This window comes from Macaca mulatta, chromosome 8, assembly GCF_049350105.2.
Source record: "Macaca mulatta isolate MMU2019108-1 chromosome 8, T2T-MMU8v2.0, whole genome shotgun sequence".
In the NCBI taxonomy this organism is placed as follows: domain Eukaryota; kingdom Metazoa; phylum Chordata; class Mammalia; order Primates; family Cercopithecidae; genus Macaca; species Macaca mulatta.
Genome location: NC_133413.1, coordinates 145,119,697 through 145,138,316, shown reverse-complemented (window position 1 = coordinate 145,138,316; position 18,620 = coordinate 145,119,697). Strand labels below are relative to the sequence as shown.

General features: G+C 42.7%; 1 long non-coding RNA gene across 1 annotated transcript; it reads left to right on the top strand.

The window, feature by feature from the left end:
* The first annotated feature begins 350 nt into the window (after positions 1-350).
* LOC106999947 (uncharacterized) lies at positions 351-17,941 on the top strand. The gene is made up of 4 exons (XR_001446869.3): positions 351-1,205; positions 13,774-13,946; positions 16,815-17,027; positions 17,793-17,941. It is a non-coding gene; the product is annotated as an uncharacterized LOC106999947 (long non-coding RNA).
* Positions 17,942-18,620: the final 679 nt, after the last annotated feature.

Below are 18,620 nucleotides of genomic sequence, written 5' to 3'. Positions count from 1 at the left end.
CTGCCACTTATCCTGAGTCTGTTTTTTTCTCTCTCCATCAAATCATTGGTACCCTGCAACAGCCCTCAATTGCACTGTCTTTTTAGGTAACATTCTTCTCTAGTGCCAGAGGTATACGAGGAGACAGGAGCATGTCCCCTGTCACCAGTGTCCCATCCCAATTCACTGCCAGTGACAGCGGGACATTGCCAATACCCCACCCACCACAAGTGCTGGAATCTTCACTGCCAGCTGGCCAACAAGTAGTTCATCCCTAAAAATCCCATTTTAGAGTGTGCTTCCTAGGATCGCTTCTCTTACCAACTGCCTTAGACAGGAATCCCTGCAAACAGACTCTAAGCTGGAGAGTAGAATGCAGAAAGTTTACTCAAGTGCTTCAGGAAATATGCCTCTAAAGGAGGAAGGAAGGGTTGGGTGTGGTAGCTCATGCCTATAATCCCAGCACTCTGGGAGGCTGAGGTGGGCGGATCTCCTGAGGTCAGGAGTTTGAGACCAGCCTGGCCAACATAGTAAAACCCCATCTCTACTAAAAATACAAAAATTAGCCGGGTGTGGTGGCAGGTGCCTGTAGTCCCAGCTATATGGGAGGCTGAGGCAGAAGAAGTGCTTGAACCTGGGAGGCGGAGGTTGCAGTGAGCCCATTTCACACCACTGCACTCCAGCCTGGGTGACAAGAGTGAGACTTTGTCTCAAAAAAAAAAAAAAAAAAAAAAAGAAGGAAGGAAGGAAGGTGGGAATGGGCAGAGGGAGAAGCTGACTTGTGATTTGGTTGTTATTGAGGCCTTTCTCACCCCAAAGCCTCCACTCACAGCATTCCTACCTGCCATAGAGGCTTTACATACCTTCACATCTGCTGGATTCTGTGGCCAAAGTGGAAGAGCAGCCTGCACAGCAACTGCGCTCGCTCGTGGAGCTGCTTCTCACTCCAGGCGTCCCAAACCTGGCAGCTTTCAGGATCCTGCAGGGAGCTCTGGAGCAGTGTTGGCCCTTCACTTGTCCTAAATTGAAGCAAGGAGGTCAGTCACTGGCCCTGGGCTGCCCCTTAGGAGGGAGCATAACTTCAGATGGGGTAGCCCCCGCCACTGACCACAGTTCCAGAGAGGGGTGCAGCTGTGAGAATCAGCAGGCAGTGTGCCCAGCATCTGGAGGGGGGGCGTCGGCCCTGAAGAGGGATTGGAGGTGGAGCCCCACAGCATCCGCTGCATGTGAGTGTTCACTCTAAATGAAGGAAACAGCACCAGGCTGGAGAACGGGGAGGGCAATGAGTTTGGCCCTGGGACCTGTGTTTGTGTCCCAGTTCCCAGACTTACTCACTCTGTAACTGTGTTCAAGTAATGACACGTTCCTGAACATTTGATTCCTCATTTGAGTAATGGTTATGATCATAAGAACACCTTGCCCTGCCTCTGCACGTGGCTAAAGTTAAACCAAATGAGAATCTGGAGGTGAGAGTCCATGATAAAATATTGTATGAGTGTGAGGAGTTCTAATTAATGGGGTCTGATTTCAAAGAAGTGTGCACCAGGGATATTGAGGTCTAGAGTAGAGGTCACTGAGGCTTATGCCAGAGTCTTAGCTGGCAGAGTTTTACAAGGAGGAGGAGAAAGCTGCTTATCTCTGTGCTTCCAGGAAATGAGGACTAGTAGGGATAGAGCCCTAAAGGAAGGAGGAAACTTGGTGAAGAAAGAAGAAACAAAGAAAAAAGAGATGGAATCCCAGTAAGGAAGACGGAGAAGAAAGTGAAGTCAACATTTGTTAAATAACTACCCTGTGCCAGGTGTTAGGCTGGGCCCTTGTACCTGTATTCTCTCTCCGTAAGGGAGATGATTCTCAGAAACTTTTGCTTGCAGGTGAAAGGAAATCCAACTATCTTTTTTTTTTTTTTTTTTGAGATGGAGTCTTGCTCTCACTCTGTCACCCAGGCTGGAGTGCGATGGTGTGATCTCGGTTCACTGCAACCTCCGCCTCCCAGGTTCAAGTGATTCTCCTGCCTCAGCCTCCCAAGTAGCTAGGATTACAGGCATACACCACCACACCCAGACAATTTTTGTATTTTTTGTAGAGACAGGGCTTCACCATGTTGGCCAGGCTGGTCTTGAACTCCTGACCTCAGGTGATCCGCTCACCTCAGCCTCCCAGAGTGCTGGGATTACAGGCATGAGCCACCACACCAGGCAGGAAATCCAACTATCCTAAGTAAAAAAGAACTCAGTAAAATTCCAGAATTCATCACTATATAATTCATCCATGTAACCAAAATACACTTATGCCACAAAAGCTTTTTTTTTTTTTTTTTTTTTTTTTTTGAGATGGAGTCTTGCTCTGTTGCCAGGCGGGAGTGCAGTGGCACGATCTTGGCTCACTGCAACCTCTGCCTCCCAGATTCAAGCAATTCTCCTGCCTCAGCCTCCTGAGTAGCTGGGATTACAGGCACATGCCTCCACACCTGGCTTTTTTTTTTTTTTTTTTTTTTTTTTTTTTTTGTATTTTAGTAGAGACGGGGCTTCACCATGTTGCCCAGGCTGGTCTTGAACTCCTGAGCTCAGGCAATCCGCCTGCCTCAGCCTCCCGAAGTGCTGGGATTACAGGTGCGAGTCACCGTGCCCGGCCCCAAAAAGCTTTTGAAATAAAAAATGAAAGGAAAAAACCCTCATACTTGCTTACGTAAAACAAACACCAACAGGAAAAAAGGAATCTATTGGCTCAGCAACCAAAAAGGTAAGGCTGGCTTCAGGAATAACTTGGTTCTGGGATTTCTGTGCTATCTCCGAGACCCACACTCCCCATCTCCCATCTCTTGGCTCTGTTCTTTGACTGCCTGTGTTGGCCAAGATGGAGGTCACAGCAGCTCAAGTCAGTGGGGAAAAGGACTTGCTGCATCCTCTGTCATTGCCGAGATCTCACCCCTCAGCACCTCTCATCAGGTCCCACACCCTTCCTGACCCAGCACCCAAGTCCCTGAGAATATGATGTGCTCATGGGCTCGGGGCCTATTCAGAGCCCATGGGCTGAGGGTTGGTGACAGATGGCTCTTACGGGTGTTTTGAAGAAGGGTGAGTTGGGTGGACAGTCACAGAGGACCACAGCAGCGGCCTTGTACTATTTTACAGGTGAGAAAATTGGCAGCAGGCGAGACTGAGTGACTTGTTTGAGACACATGTTGTCTTAATATCTGTTTGAGGGAATGCTTGATTAAGACGTAGCTGGGAAGGGGCAGTCCTGGAGTTGGACATGCAGTCTGTGTGATCGGCAGCCAATGTTTGTATTCCATGCTGTCTACTGACTGGATGACCTTGGCCTAATCACCTACCCCTTTTGACCTTGGTCCCCTTATCCAGCTCTGAAATTTGACAACTCTCCTTTGAGGAAACTTGACTAGATGAGCTATAAATTCAGTAATGTCATAACTGTTGCCAAATAACCTGCTTCTCTTTCTCCTCAGTATTTGTTCTAAGTGAGGGTAAACACAGTTCCGCTCGGGCATCATCTGATGGTTTATGTTCCCTTCGGTTTATTTATTCACAAGGACTCTGTTTCTCATCGTGCCTGTAGGCGATAATGGATGCTTTGGCCTGGAGCATGTAGTTCATTTAGCAGTTCAAATCCTCTTCCTTTTTCACCCTGCTTCCCCAGTGACCATTGTTCTGGGCTTCATTATAAAACAAATACTTCTTTCCACTATATTGACCCCAAATATTTCGTCAATTCACTTGTGTTACTGAAAGCCAAGTGTTGATTCAGGCTGGGACAAACAAAGGCTACTTTGTGAGGCTGTGCTGCAGACAGACCAGCCAGATTACCTTGTGCAGGACTGGTTGTTTTTTCATTTTTAAAAATGCAGTGTCTTTTTAAGTGTAGTATCTTAGTGGCACATGATTACGCCACACTAACAAATAGTCTGTTGTCATTTTAATCTATATTTACTTCTAGTATTGTCTGTTTTTTCACTGTATTTATATAGTTGTAGTGTTATATAGCTATAATTTAATATTTTGTTTATTTTACTTCATAGATTTTTCCATTCTGTGAACCTGGACTTCACTGTTCTCATTGTCACGTTATACTCAACAAGCATTTATTGGTTCATTCAGAAACTCTTTAGCTAGTAACTACTTAACTATTCCAATATGAGTTACATCCAGTTTTTATAATCATAAATAATGTAATAAATGTATTTGGACACATACCTCTCCTGATCTTTTGGATTATTTTCCTAGGATAAATTCCCAAAAGTAAGATCATTAGGGGGAGAATTTAAATAGCTCTTAAAGCTAACAGCCAATCATGTGCGAGTGTGTCAGTGAATCTGTTTCCTCATGATCCTAGTCATTGTTAGGCAGGGATCTAGACCCGACATGGCGGCGCCACCCGGCGTAGCAGGTCCTTTGTTCGAGATTTCCCTTCCTCTTTGAACACACCCGCAGACTTGCATACGTCAGAGGTTCCGGCTGGGCAACCACACTCCCCCATGACCTGCAGCTCACCTGCATTCCACAAGTTTGTAAACAGCAGTTTCAGTTAACAGTTTCCAAATACCCCTTCCTCATGACCCTTACTCAACTCCTGCCCTAGTAGTTTCAAGACCCCCCAGGCCCTGTTTGTACAAACAGCTTCCCTACCTCTCGGGCTATAAAAAAGCCCCTACCCTCCTCCCTCAGCGCGACTTCCTCAGCCCGCACCTTTGGACCGAGGAACCTCGCCCGCGAGTCCTAATAAAGGCCATTCTCACTGCCATTTGCCTTGTGTCTTTGTTCCCGGTTTGGCTCCAGCCTCAGTTTACCTTTACAGTCATGAGTTATAATTCACCTTTTTTGGAAAATACAGGACTCCTCCATGAACTGGCTTTTGCCTGTCTCTCCCTTCTAATCTCCCAACAATCCTCAACTTTCTCTTCTATTCTGTCACCTTCCCTCCACCCCCTCAAAATATGTAGGTTTTTTTGGTTGCTGTTGTTGTTATTTGGTTGGTTGGTTTTGTGCTGTTTTTTAGAGACAGGGACTCACTCTGTAGCCCAGGCTGGAGTGCAGTGGTGTGATCACACCTTACTGTAACCTTGAACACTTGGGCTCAGGCGATCCTCCCGCCTCAGCCTCCTGAAAAAATAGGTAGTTTTTTACACACAGAATGCCTTGTTTTGAACACGAACTTCCTGTTACCATAGGTGCTCTACTGGAGCAAGACACTGGATACCAAAAGCTATCAACCATCATCCCTTTGCTCAGTGTTATGGACTGAATTATATCTTCCCCCACCCCCACATTCATCTGTTAAAGCCCTAACCTCCCATGTGATGGTATTTGGAGATGGGGCCTTGTGGAGGTAATTAGGTTTAGAGGAAGTCCTGAGGGCAGGGCCCTTATGATGGGATTATAAGAAACACCAGAAGACATGCATGCTGGCTCACGTGCACGCCCTCCCTCTCTGCTATGTGAGCGCACTGCATAACGATGGCTGTACACAAGCCTGGAAGTGAGTTCTCACCAGACATCAAACCTGCCAGTACCTTGATCTTGGACTTTCCACCATGCAGAACTGTGGGAAATAATGTCTTTTGTTCAGGCCACCTGATCTGTGGGATTTTGTTATAGCAGCCTAAGCTGACTTACACACTCAGGATCCATCAGTCTTAATATTTGTGATGTTATTAGATAATTAGTTATCTAAATAGATCATTTAGAATTTGTTTCCACATTTCTTACTTGCTTTTCATGACAGTCTTGTAAATATCCTCATTTTATAGAACAATAATGGTCAATAGAGACATCTGGAGAACTCTAAGTTGTTCAAGATGGTTCAAGGGCGAGGGTGCCATGTGAGGTAAGTCACTGGACAGAAGAGAGGACTGCAGAGGCTGGCACGTGTAGGGCCTTTTGTGGCAGTTTCAGGAGTTGGACTTTTGTCCCACAGAGGCTGGTGTTTGAAAGGTTTCAGGAAAGGAGTAACATAGATTAAGATGTTAGAGCTCAGACAGCAGTGTGGGATGGGCAAGGCAGAAAGCCAGGGTCCCCGCTAGGAGATCTGCAAAAGTGAGCAGTGATGAAGGCCTGAAAGAATACAAAGTACTAGGAATGAAGGAGGACAAAGTTAAGGAAGATCTTAGAGTTGATCCTCATTTGGTAGAGGAAGAAATTGAGGAGTGAAGAGAAAAAAAGAAACGCGCCCAGGGCACTCCAGCTAGTTCAAGAATTCAAAAACATGTATCGAGTCTACCATGAGCCATGTGGATTCCCTGGTGTGCAAGGGACATGTTCTCATTTCATAGTTTATTGAGGGAAATGGTCTTCTGTAGCACTGGGCTTTGAATGAATCAGCTTCCTCTGGAAAGAGTTGGGTTAGGCTAATGCAACCAAACTCATGCTACTTCTCTCTCTCTTATTTTTTCCAGGTCTGAGCTTCAAACCATGTCCAGGTCTCCTTTTCTAGGGATTTTAAATTTTTCAGGCAGCCCAGTCTATCTCAGTCCCCAACTGCCTTCACATTCCCCCACCTGGTGCTACTTGATCTGTCTTTGCAAGTACAGCCCTACTTCCAGCTCCTAAAATCAATCCTCATGTGAGATAAGAGATTTAAGTAGCTCCAATTACACCTCTCTGGGTCATTTTTACTGTTTTTCAGATTCTGATGTAGTGTTCCATTCTAATAACTCACATTTTACTGTGGTTCCGGTGTTGGTCACAAGTTCATGCTGCTGTCCCAGTTTTGGACTGGGTCTCTGCCTTGTTCTTGTCAATTCCCGTCCTCCTGTCCCAACCCACGTATCCTAAATGGTGTCCTGATCTTGCACTTTTAAGGGTTCTGAACCTGCTGAGGACCTTTGTGCTTGATGTTATCTGTCCATTAGGATTTCCCAGCACTTGGTCTTGGAGCCCCCTGAACCCACTGAAAAGTGCTAGCAGGATGGGAACCTGTTTTCAGACCACTTGAATCCCAACTCAACTACAGCCTCCTTGCAGCACTTAGAGTGGGAGGGAAGTTTCAAAACCCTGTTTGGTCATTTTGAGTAGGTATATTTCAGGTCCCACCCACCCATGTTCTGCTCTTTCCTGCTGCAGTTAATTGTTTCAGTCTGGAACCTGAAAAAAAAAAAAGTATTTAGCAAGTGTTAAATAAAAATATATTTATTAAAAATAATGTGATTTGCCACATTTACATGCTAAAGAAGAAAATTAAATGGTCATCTTGGTTATTGCAGAAAAAGCATTAGGTGACATTCATTATGTATCTCCTTTGCAGCTAGAAATGGAAAGAAACTCCTTTAATTTGATAAAACATATCAACATAAAATTCTCAGCAAATCTTGTACTACATGATAAAACATTAAAAGGTTTTCCTTTGGTGCATATGTTAATTAGCTTGATTTAGCCATTCCACAATGTATATATATACATTTTGTTTGTTTGTTTTTGAGACAGGGTCTCGCTCTGTCATCCAGGCTGGAGTGCCGTGGTGCAATCACAGCTCACTGCAACTTCAACATCCCAGGCTCAAGCAATCCTCTCACCTCAGCCTCCTGAGTAGCTTGGACTACAGGCATGCACCAAACGTGCCCAGCTTTACATATTTCAAAACAACATATTTTAGATGATAAATATATACAGTTTTTTAGTTTGCCATTTAAAATATATAAATAATTACTTTTTTAAAAAAAGATTTCACTTTGAGATTAGGAGCAAGTCTGTACTTCTAGTCAATGTTGTACTGGAGGGTCTATCCAGTGAAATAAGGAAGACACATAAATATAAGGCACAAGAGTTGTAATGAAAAAACTGTCATTTTTCTTAGATGCTATTATAAATGCATTAAAAAATCCAAAAAACTACAGCTAAACTATTACTGATAACAAAAATACCAGTGTACAAAAAATGTTGTATTTCTCTATTCCAGTAAAAACACAGTTAAAAGTAGAATTTAAAAAGAGATACCAATCGTAATATAATTTAAAAAGCATTAATTACTTAGGAATAAATCTATGAAAAGATGCAGAAGTCCTCAAAAGGTGAAAAATTAAAACTTACTGAGAGATATTTTTAAATAGCCAAATAAAGGAGTTATACCATGTTCATGGATAGAAAAATGACTATTTTAAAAATGTTTGTTCCTCTCAAACTGATCAGTAGATTTGACGCAACCCCAATCAAAATTCCAATTGATTTTATTTTGTAGAATTTGAGAAGCTACTTTTTGAAGAAAAAGAAAAATGTAGGAGAATTTGTTTTATCAGATATCAAGATACATTACAGTATTTTAGCTATCAAGATGATGTGGTATTTATGCAAAGATTTTAAAAACAGGCTGCAAGTAGTTCCTCTAGAGTATAGAAAATGAAGGGAAAAAATATAATAAAATAAAAATTGACCAGTGAAGCAGAATAGAGAACTTAGATCTCACATACATGGGCTTGATCTATGACAGAAGTGGCTGTAGGTAAAGGATAACATTTGTAATAAATAATAATGGAACAACCGGAAATTGTTCATATTGGAAACGTTGAGATTTTATTCCTTCCTCATACTGTATGTAAAATCAGTTCCAAGTGGATTACAGACTGCTTTGGTTTGAATGTTAGTGTCCCCCCAAAATTCATATGTTGGAGCCTGATACCCAATCTGATGGTGTTGGAAATGGGGCCTTTGGGAGGTGATTGATGAGGGCTCTACCCTCATGAGTGGTATTAATGCCCTTATAAATGAGGTTTCAGCTCCCTTGCCCCTTCTGCCATGTGAATACATAGAAGGCACTGTCCATGAGGAACAGGCCCTCGCCATACACCAAACTTGGTGGCAACTTGATCTTGGAGTTCCCAACCTTCAGAACTGTGAGCAGTAAATTTCACTTGTTTATAAATTACCCAGTCTAAGATGTATTGTTGCAGTAGCTGAATGGATCAAGACAAAGATCTACTGTGAAAGGCTAAATACTAAGCTTTTGAAGGTAGTGTAAGAGAATATCTTAGTAATTTTGGAGTAGACATCTTATGTAGATTAAAAAAACACTAAACACAAAGGAAAAGTTATAAATTGGTTATAGTAAAATTTAAAATTTCCATTATTCAAAAGATGCCACAAAAAGAGTTAAAATACGAGCCACAGAGTGGGAGGACACATTTGTAACATGTATAATTTTTTAACCCATTTCTCATTTGCCCCGAGAAATGAGCACTGACAGTAGGCTGCACTTTTTTATTTTTTTTTTTCTGAACAAGAAATAGATTAAAAGGGCTAGCATACAGAATATATGATAAATATTAAAAATACATAAGGCAGAAAACCCGATAGGAAAAAATAGGCAAAGACTTGAACATGTACCTCACAAGAAGAGATATTCAAATGGCCAAAGAACCTATGAAAAGTGCTCAACATCAGTGTTAATCACGAGAATGCAAATTAAAATTATAACAAAATACAACTACACATCTGTGATTGGTAAAAATTAAAAAGACTAACAATACTGCATGTGGCTAGGATGTGGAGATTTAGTAACTCATAATCCTGATGATAAGAATGTGAATCAGTAAACTTGCTGTGGAAAACAGTGTCGCGTTGTGTAGTGAAGTTGAACGTTCCATGTTTTTTAGAGATATGCATATGTACATTCACTAAGATAAGTGTAAAAGGATGTCTAAAGCAACATTTGTTTTTTGTAATTACCGAAAACCAGAAACAAACAAAATGCCCATGATATGGTATATTCATACCGTAGATGACAGAAGGAAAATAAGCAATTCAGTTTGAATGCAACAATGTGATGAATCTGAAATGTTGAGGAAAAAAATTAAGTTTCAAAAGAATAATACAATACAGTTCCATTTTTAAACAGTTTAGAACCAAGTAAAACAAATACATACAGTTTAGGGATGCATCCTCAGGCAATAAACCTACAATGAAAAGTGAGGAAATTGTTACTATAAAGGGCAAGTGGTTACTTCTGGAGGGTGGAAGGAGGGGGTTGTTATTATAGCAAGGAATAGAAAGAGGACCTCTGTAGTGCTCTTAATGTTCTGTTTCTTGGCCTGGGGGATGATTGCTTGGGTCTTCACTTAACAACCATATGTTAAACTGTACATATAAATTGTATGCACTTGTCTAAGTAATATATCTTAAATTAAAAAATACTTTAAAAACTACCAAAACCCCAGATATTTCTGAAACCCCAGGTATTTCTGATATAATGGACAGATCTAACTAGCTGAACAAACTGTGCACATTTATTTTCAGGATAAGCTTTGATTCTTGCTATCCACATTTCAATAATTCTGGACTTCATCAAGACCAAAGCTTCATAAGTAAGTTTTCTAGCTCTTCAGCCAGATATCAATCAAGTGTTACAATGGACAAGTTGAAGAATAGAGTTCTTTAAGGTTGATATGACAAGTTAAATAACTGAACAATTAAAAATTGTTAATCCCTTAATTGAACCAGTATCCACGCTCGTTGGATAAAAGAAAAAAAAGACAGACCAGAGACTCTTCAGATTAATTTACATCTTTGGTCTACTCAGACTGTAATATGATGATGATGGCTTCATTATAATAAAAAAGGAATTAGATACACAAAATTACAGGGCTGTTAAAATAGGGAGGAAAAGATTATCTCAAAATAAGAACAAAGAAAAACAAGTGGCCTAGATTCCATCACAGCTGACCTGAAGGTCATGATTTACCTAAATTTGTTCTTCACAGTTACAAGTTCTATAAATGTATTTCACAAGCTTGGTATGTGTATTTGGCTATATTTTGGAGGGATGTGAGTAATAAATAATAGTAGTTAGAGACATTGTTAGGACCTTGCTGATTTGGTATTTTGAATTAAAGGAATAATGTTAAGTGTTTTTTAAAAATCTATTAGGAAAAATATTCATATAAGCCAATTATTAATCTATATAAGTTTTCAGAAAGGATGCTTAAACAAGGTTTTCAAACACTGTAAACATCTTTAGAGGTCGAGGGCAGTGGCTCTCACCTGTAATCCCAGCACTTTGGGAGGCTGAGGTGGGAGGATCATTTGAATCCAGGAATTTGAGACCAGCCTGGGCAACATAGTGAGACTTCATCTCTATAAAAATTTTAAAAAATTAGCTGGGCGTGCTGGCATGTGCCTGTGGTTCTAGCTACTTGGGAGGCTGAGGTGGGAGGATCACTTGAACCTGGGAGGTTGAGGCTGCAGTGAGCCGTGATCATGCCACTGCACTCCAACCTGGGCAACAGAGCAAGACCCTATCAAAAAGAAAAAAAAAGATCTTTAGAGAAAAGGTATATTCCAGGAACAAATTATAATAGTATCAATCCCTGATAAAATATTAAGCTATGATTTTTAACAGATAGTTTATAATCATTAGTAGTGACTTAAGAATCAGCATGGCTTTTCTAGGAAAAAAGTATTTGTTATTAATCTCATTTCCATTTTAAGGAAATTACTAGGTTCACAAATAAAGGGAATGTCGCAGACATATCGTAGCTCAATTTTCACAAAGCGTGGATACTAGTTCAATTAAGGGATTAACAATTTTTAATTGTTCAGTTGTTTAACTTGTCATATCAACCTTAAAGAACTCTATTCTTCAACTTGTCCATTGTAACACTTGATTGATATCTGGCTGAAAAGCTAGAAAACTTACTTATGAACTGTACAGATGACTCAGTACTGGAGGAAGAACTAAGACATTGCATTGGAGATTCAGACTTACAGGGATTTGAACATGTTCCAAAAGAGGGCAGAAAGGAAATGAAAACTAGGTTAAAAAAAAAAAGTTCAGCAACACAAGGTCAGTATTGAGAGGCTGTGGCTTGACATTAGTTTAGTGGAGAAAGACCCAAAGTTTTAGCCAAGTGCAATTTAAATATGGGCCAACAATGTGATTTGGCTATTTAAAAAGCTAATGTGATTTTAGGGTACATAAACACAGACATAGTATCCATATCAGGTGGGTGATGGTCTTGCAGTGTTCTACGCATTAGACATAGCACAAACAGTCTTCAATTTGGGGTATCTTGTTTTCAGCAGAAAATGATAAATCAAAGATTAACCAGAGGGCAAATAGAATTACAGATGATCAGGAAATCAAGTCATGTGAGGAATAGTGAGAAAACCTAGCAAGATTTAGTCCTAAAGGGAACATGAGAGCTACTGTTAAACATTTGAATGTCTTGCAGAAGGAGGAGGTTCTTTTCATTGATTGGTTGGTTAGTTGCTTTTTCAATGTGCTGCAAAGAGCGGAATTGAGAGGAAATCAATAGAATAGTAGATTCCAAACTAAAGAAGTTTTACACTCAGGGACAATGCAACCTGGAAGGGGCTTTCTTGTAAAGTACTAGGCAGAGTCCCAGAGAGCAGGAAGAGCACAGGCAAAGGGGCTGATGTGAAAAACTAAGAAATTGCCTCATAAATGGTAACCAGCAAGGCTTTGGAGCCAGACAGACTGCAACCAACCCCATCTTTCTATACTAAACAGTTGTGTAACTGAGCAGGCTACTTAACCTCTTTGAGCTTCAGTTTCCATACTTATAAAATAGGAATAATAATAATAATATACTCATCTCACAGGATGTTTTGGATGAGTAAATAAAGTAATGCTATTATTGGTAACCCTTGAGGAAATTCCTTCAGTGGGACCTTAGATTCCAAACCTGCAAGGCAGCAAGTAAAATCCTGAACCTTGGCTTTTTATGATCTGATAAAAAAAGCTCCTCTGCCTAGAAATCACATTTGCCCATGTTGAACATCACTGTGAAACTGGGGAGTCCGTGGCACTTTTTGCTAACCAAAATAGGTCAAAGAACATTTGATTTCACGTCCGCACTAACTCCTCTTTTCCCTTTCTCTGTCATAGAGAAAGTAATAAAGTCCTAACCCAGCTTTGACCATTATGTCTCCCACCTCCTTATTGGAACATTCACCCAGCTGTAAATTCAGGGCAGAACCTTTCTGCATTCAAAACTAAGCAAGCTAGGCCAGCTTTAGGGTCCAGGACTGTCTTAACCATTGCAGAATCCCACCCAGCAAATGGCAAGAGCAGTGCAAGGATAGCTGGATTCTGCTTGGTATTGCACATCTCAAGGAGTTAGACCAGGGAAACGCGGTAGACGGAATTCCAGGCTCCTCCACCCCTGGTGAACATGCCATATAATTCGCTTCCCTCAAGTGTGAGCAGGGCTATAAATGTGGTAGATTTCATTCCCACAATTAGGTAAAGGGGTGAAGGGATTTTGCAGATATAATTGATGTGCCAAATCAGTCGACATAGGGTTAATCGAAAGGAGATTATCCTGAGCAAATTAGATGAACTCTTACAAGAGAGTAGGCCCTTCCTGAAGGAAGAGATTTGAAGTACAAAACATTTTCCTATTGACTTTGAAGAAGTAAACTGCTTTGTTGTGAGGGGGCCTATGTAGAGAGCAATGTGACAAAGAACTCTTAGCCTTTAGGCCGGGCACGGTGGCTCACACCTGTAATCCCAGCACTTTGGGAGGCTGAGGCAGGTGGATCACTTGAGGTTAGGAGTTTGAGACCAGCCTGGCCAATGTGATGAAACCCCATTTCTACTAAAAATACAAAAATTAGCTGGGCACGGTGTGGGTGCCTGTAATTCCAGCTACTCAGGAGGCTGAGGCCGGAGAATCTCTTGAACCTGTGAGGCAGAGGTTGCAGTGAGCCAAGACTGTGCAACTGCACTACAGCCTGGGCAGCAGAGCAAGACTCCATCTCAAAAAAAAAAAAAAATACAAAAAACAAAAAAACTCTTAGCCTCTAGGAGTTGACAGTTGCTTCTGGCCAACAGCCAGCAAGAACAACAGCCTGCAAGAACAACAGCCTGCAAGAACAACAGCCTGCAAGAAGAGGGGGGCCTCAGTCATACGGTCATAAGGAAATGAATTCTGCCAACCAGCAGTGAGCTTGGAGGAAGACCTTGAGCCTCAGAGGGGAATGCAGCGCAACTACCCCATTAAAATGGTGAGACCCTGACTAGAAAATTAAGTTAACTCATGCCCGGACTTCTGACCCATGGAAAGTGTGGGATAATAAATTTGTGTTGCTTGCAGTCACTAAGTTTGCGGTGATGTGTTATGTAGCAATAGAAAACAAATGGAGGAGCAAGAAACCTGTTTGGCCTGTCCCTGTCACCATCTTGTGATAGCCACATATTCTATGCCATTGCAATAAGAAATCAGTGTGCCCTTTTGGCCAGAAAGGAAAGGCAGTCTTTTTTTAAAAAATTATTGTTATTATTATTATTATACTTTAAGTTCTAGGGTACATGTGCACAACGTGCAGGTTTGTTATATATGTATACATGTGCCATGTTGGTGTGCTGCACCCATTAACTTGTCATTTACATTAGGTATATCTCCTAATGCTATCCCTCCCCCTCCCCACTCCCCACAATAGGCTCTAGTGTGTGATGTTCCCCTTCCTGTGTCCAAGTGATCTCATTGTTCAATTCCCACCTATGAGTGAGAACACGCGGTATTTGGTTTTCTGTTCTTGCGACAGTTTGCTGAGAATGATGGTTTCCAGCTGCATCCATGTCCCTACAAAGGACATGAACTCATCCTTTTTTATGGCTGCATAGTATTCCATGGTGTATATGTGCCACATTTTCTTAATTCTGGCAGCCCTGGGTGGAGTTTTGCCTCCCCAGGAGCCTGGCAAGTAGGAAGAAGTGGATAAGTGGGTTCTCTTCTCGCTGTGACTGGGCAGGCTGGTGCCCAGGCCAGGGAGAAACAGATGCTTCTGGGGCAAGGCAACCTCCAAACTCCCTCTTCCCCTCCCCAGGTAAGACTCTGTGAGGCTGTGAAAAGCACCATTTTACAAATAATCAACAGGCTGTTTACAAAGACTTCTTAGCTGTTCCCTAAAGTGATTCTTCCAAGAAACACTTTGCTGCAATTAGGTATGTCACTTAAAACAATAAGTTGTATATATTTTTAAAGTATAATAACATTTTACTTCATTTATTTATTTTTATTTTTTTCTTTGAGACGGAGTCGTGCCTGTTGACCAGGCTAGAGTGTGATGGCGTGATCTCGGCTCACTGCAACATCTGCCTCTCGGGTTCAAGCTATTCTCCTGCCTCAGCCTCCTAAGTAGCTGGGATTACAGGTGCCCACCACCAGGCCCAGCTAATTTTTATATTTTTAGTAGAGATGGGGTTTCACCATGTTGGCCAGGCTGGTCTTAAACTCATGACCTTAAGTGATCCACCCACCTCTGCCTCCCTAAGTGTTGGGATTACAGGCGTGAGCCACCACGCCCGGCACATTTTCTTTAATTTAGATTGGCCTTTGCCATGATTAACCCAAACCAGTGAGGCTTCACAGTCAGTTGTGATGAGACCTGCAAGGGCATAGAGATGGTTTCATCATGTGTTTCAGTCATGGATCGGCCACTTTCTGTGTAGTCTTGATTATGTATCACTCTTTCACACCTGTCAACTGGGGTGAGGCAGTTGTGACAGTCTGATGGGACTTTGTGAATGGGCAAGTCTAACGTGTACCTGAGACAGAGGCGCACTTGGGGCATGCACTGAGTGGGTGTCCGGCTCCCGGACCTCTGGGTGAGGCGGTGGCCGGAGGGCCCTCCCCTTAGAGCTTGCTGGAGGGGAGCTCAGTTCCTTAACTGCGACCACCACCCAGGGCCCGAAGCGGAGAGCCTGATGTGCTGTGTGATACCCTAGCCCAGCCTCAGAAGGTCTGGGATATGGCATCGGAGCTGAGACCCAAAGGACTGGAGCAGGAGTTAGCTCCAGGAAGAGAGGGAAAGGAGCACAGGGAGCCCGAGCTCACAGATTCGCGGTGCGAGAATGATGAGCTGAGGAATGAAATGAGTGCATGGCAGCAAAGAGCTGAGGAGCTGGGCAGATGCAAGTCTAGAGAGAGGCGGGAGCCAGGTCCTGGAAAATCTTGCCATGTGCTCAGGAATCTGATCAGAGGATAATGGGTGACTTGGAGCATTTTAAAAAGGAGATCAGTGTGACCAGATTGAACCCCGAGGACTGTGATTTTCAAACAGTTCCCCAGAGCGCAAAGTTTCCTCTGGAGTGGGAGAGAGGAGAGGAAGAGGGCTTCATGCTGGCACCTGCACTGCATCTCCAAAGCATTGCTGCTCTCACCTGGTTGACCCGGCGGTTCTGGGAAGGCTTAATTTAGTAAGACAGGTCTCCTTTAAAAGTAAAGCTTGATATAACCTAGATGACTGGTTGATAGGCGCAGCAAGCCACCATGGGACATATATACTTAAGTAACAAACCTGCATGTTCTGCGCATGTATCCCAGAACTTAAAGTAAAATTAAAAAATAAAAGAAATGATCTGGCACAGCAATAAATAAATAAATAAAGCTTCAAAGATCCTTTTAAGAAAAATTTATCTGGTTGCAGAGAGGAGACAGGATTGGAAATAGCAACACATGTGGTCCCAGAGGAAAGTGATGGGGCACAGTTCTTGAAAGTGGGACTGGGGAGAAGTCCGCAGATGGAGAGGTGTTTAGGAGGAGGGGAACTTTGAAGGACTCACTAATCAGGGAGAGGGGATTGAGGAGGCAGAGAAGAAGTGAAGATGTGTCCTTGGTTTTTTTTTTTCCGAGTGGCTGGTGGAAAAGTATTGCCGTTCCAGCGGCATCAGGGCTGGAGCATGAGAGGTAAGATTGGTGCAGATGCTGAGTTAGATTTGGGTGTGTTAGTTTTTGGGTGTCAGTGGCACAACCAAGTAGGCAGAGTGTATGAGTCTGGAGCTAAGAAGGAAGGTCTGGACTGGGTGTGGCTTTAGGAGACCTCGGCGTATAGATGGTAATTGAATCCACGGTACACGTCTCTGTTACCCAGGAAGACTGTGCATGGTGAGAACAGAGACATGCGAAAAAGTCCTGGGAAGCATCCACATTTAAGAAACAGCCAGAAAAGAAGAGGCTGGCAAAGTCAAATAAGGTGAACAGTCCAGGGCGTGGAAAGGAAAAGCGAAAACGGTGATGTCACGAGAGCCAAGGAAAAGCGTAAAGAATAGAAGAGTATCAGTAAGAACCCAACACTGCAGAGAAGGTAAGTGCAATCCAGACTCTGAGAAGTGTTTATTTAAAGACAAGAAGGTTGTTGGAGACCCTGGCTGGGGCAGTTTCAGAGAAGTACTGGAGCAGAAGCCAGAGGAGAGGATTTGAGAGGTCAATGTGAGCCAATGTGAAGATAAAAGATCATTCTTTCAAGAACTGTGTCTATAAGGGGTGGGAGCGAGATGGGGAGTAGGAGCAGGACAAGTGGGGTTGTGTTTTTTGAGAGGTGAGAACTTGGGCATGTTTGAATTCTGATGGGAGGGAGTCAATATAGGTGGAGGGGCTCTGCATTTAAAACACAAATCATAGTATGATTTTTATTTATTCACTTCAGAACTTTCTTGAGCACTTACCCTTTGCAGGGCTTGGGCTCTGTTGGTTATGGGAGAGCGAAAAGGGAGGGAGAAAGGGTGCACATCAAGTTTAATGACTTTCCTACCTGCTCTGAGAAACATATTCAAAGTGGTGTTGACAAGCTGGATCTGGCAGATGAAATGCCACAGCCCCTTTCATCCTATGTTATGGGGCTCAGTCTTCTAGACATTGTTTTACTGATTAACTTCTTGAGCTTGTTGGTTGGCTGTACCAGAGTAATGAACAGGCTGTGCCTAGCCCTGCTGAGGGAGAAGCACATGAACTCTGAGTCTTTGGCAAGCTGGAGGCCAGAGGTCCTTCCAAAGGCCAGAACATTCCATGGTTCTGGAGGCCTGAGGCTAAATTCCATGTGAGCGGCCCTTGTGCTTTGTTTTTTTTCTAGGTTGACCTATCCTGGAGAAGACTTGGGACAAAGCACCACTTATTTTGCTTGTGGACATGACAACAGAAAAAAACATGTGTAAGAGGGGTACTAGGTGTTCTAAACTGTGGTCAAACTATCTGTAATAAAGCTTTGCTTGTTTTATTTAATTTCTAATCTGTTGCAGGCCAATGCTTACTCAAACAGAAAGTTTGAGTAATTAAACCAGTGATTTATTGTTTAGGGACCAGCATTTGTTCCAGGACCACGCTGTGGGTAGCCCACATTCACTCCCCTTCCATTGACAATGCTCATTCTGGCTCTTTACCCATGTCTAGCACTTAGAATGGTCAAGTGTGTTTGCCTTCAGGCTCTCAGAAGCTCAGTTCAGATGCCACTCCTCCTACGGATTCTACTTCACTCCCTCTTCCTAGGAGGGATTGGGTGTCTGCCGTCTGACAGTGGATTTCCACGAGACAAGGGTTTGAGTGTTAGGAGTTTATTGGGAAAGAACCCCAGAGAATATTGGAAAAGGAGTGGGGAGATGAATGAGAAGGGGAAAAGTCAGTAAAGGGATCAACTGAGCAAGCCATCTGGTAGACAGCTGACACTTGGTTCTGCTGGCAGGATTCTGAGAAATAGGGTGGAGACACTCACCTCAGAGTTAGCTCCCCCAAGGCATGAGGAAGCTGGGTATTGATACACCATGGTCATTCATAGGCAGGCAGCTGCTTAGGAGGACATTAATTCCTCCTCACTACCAGCCTGCAGGGCAAAGTGGTCTCCAGTGGCCAGAGAAAGCCCCCAGGCAAGAAACTGCCTGTATCTTCAGTTGAAATTGTGGGGAGT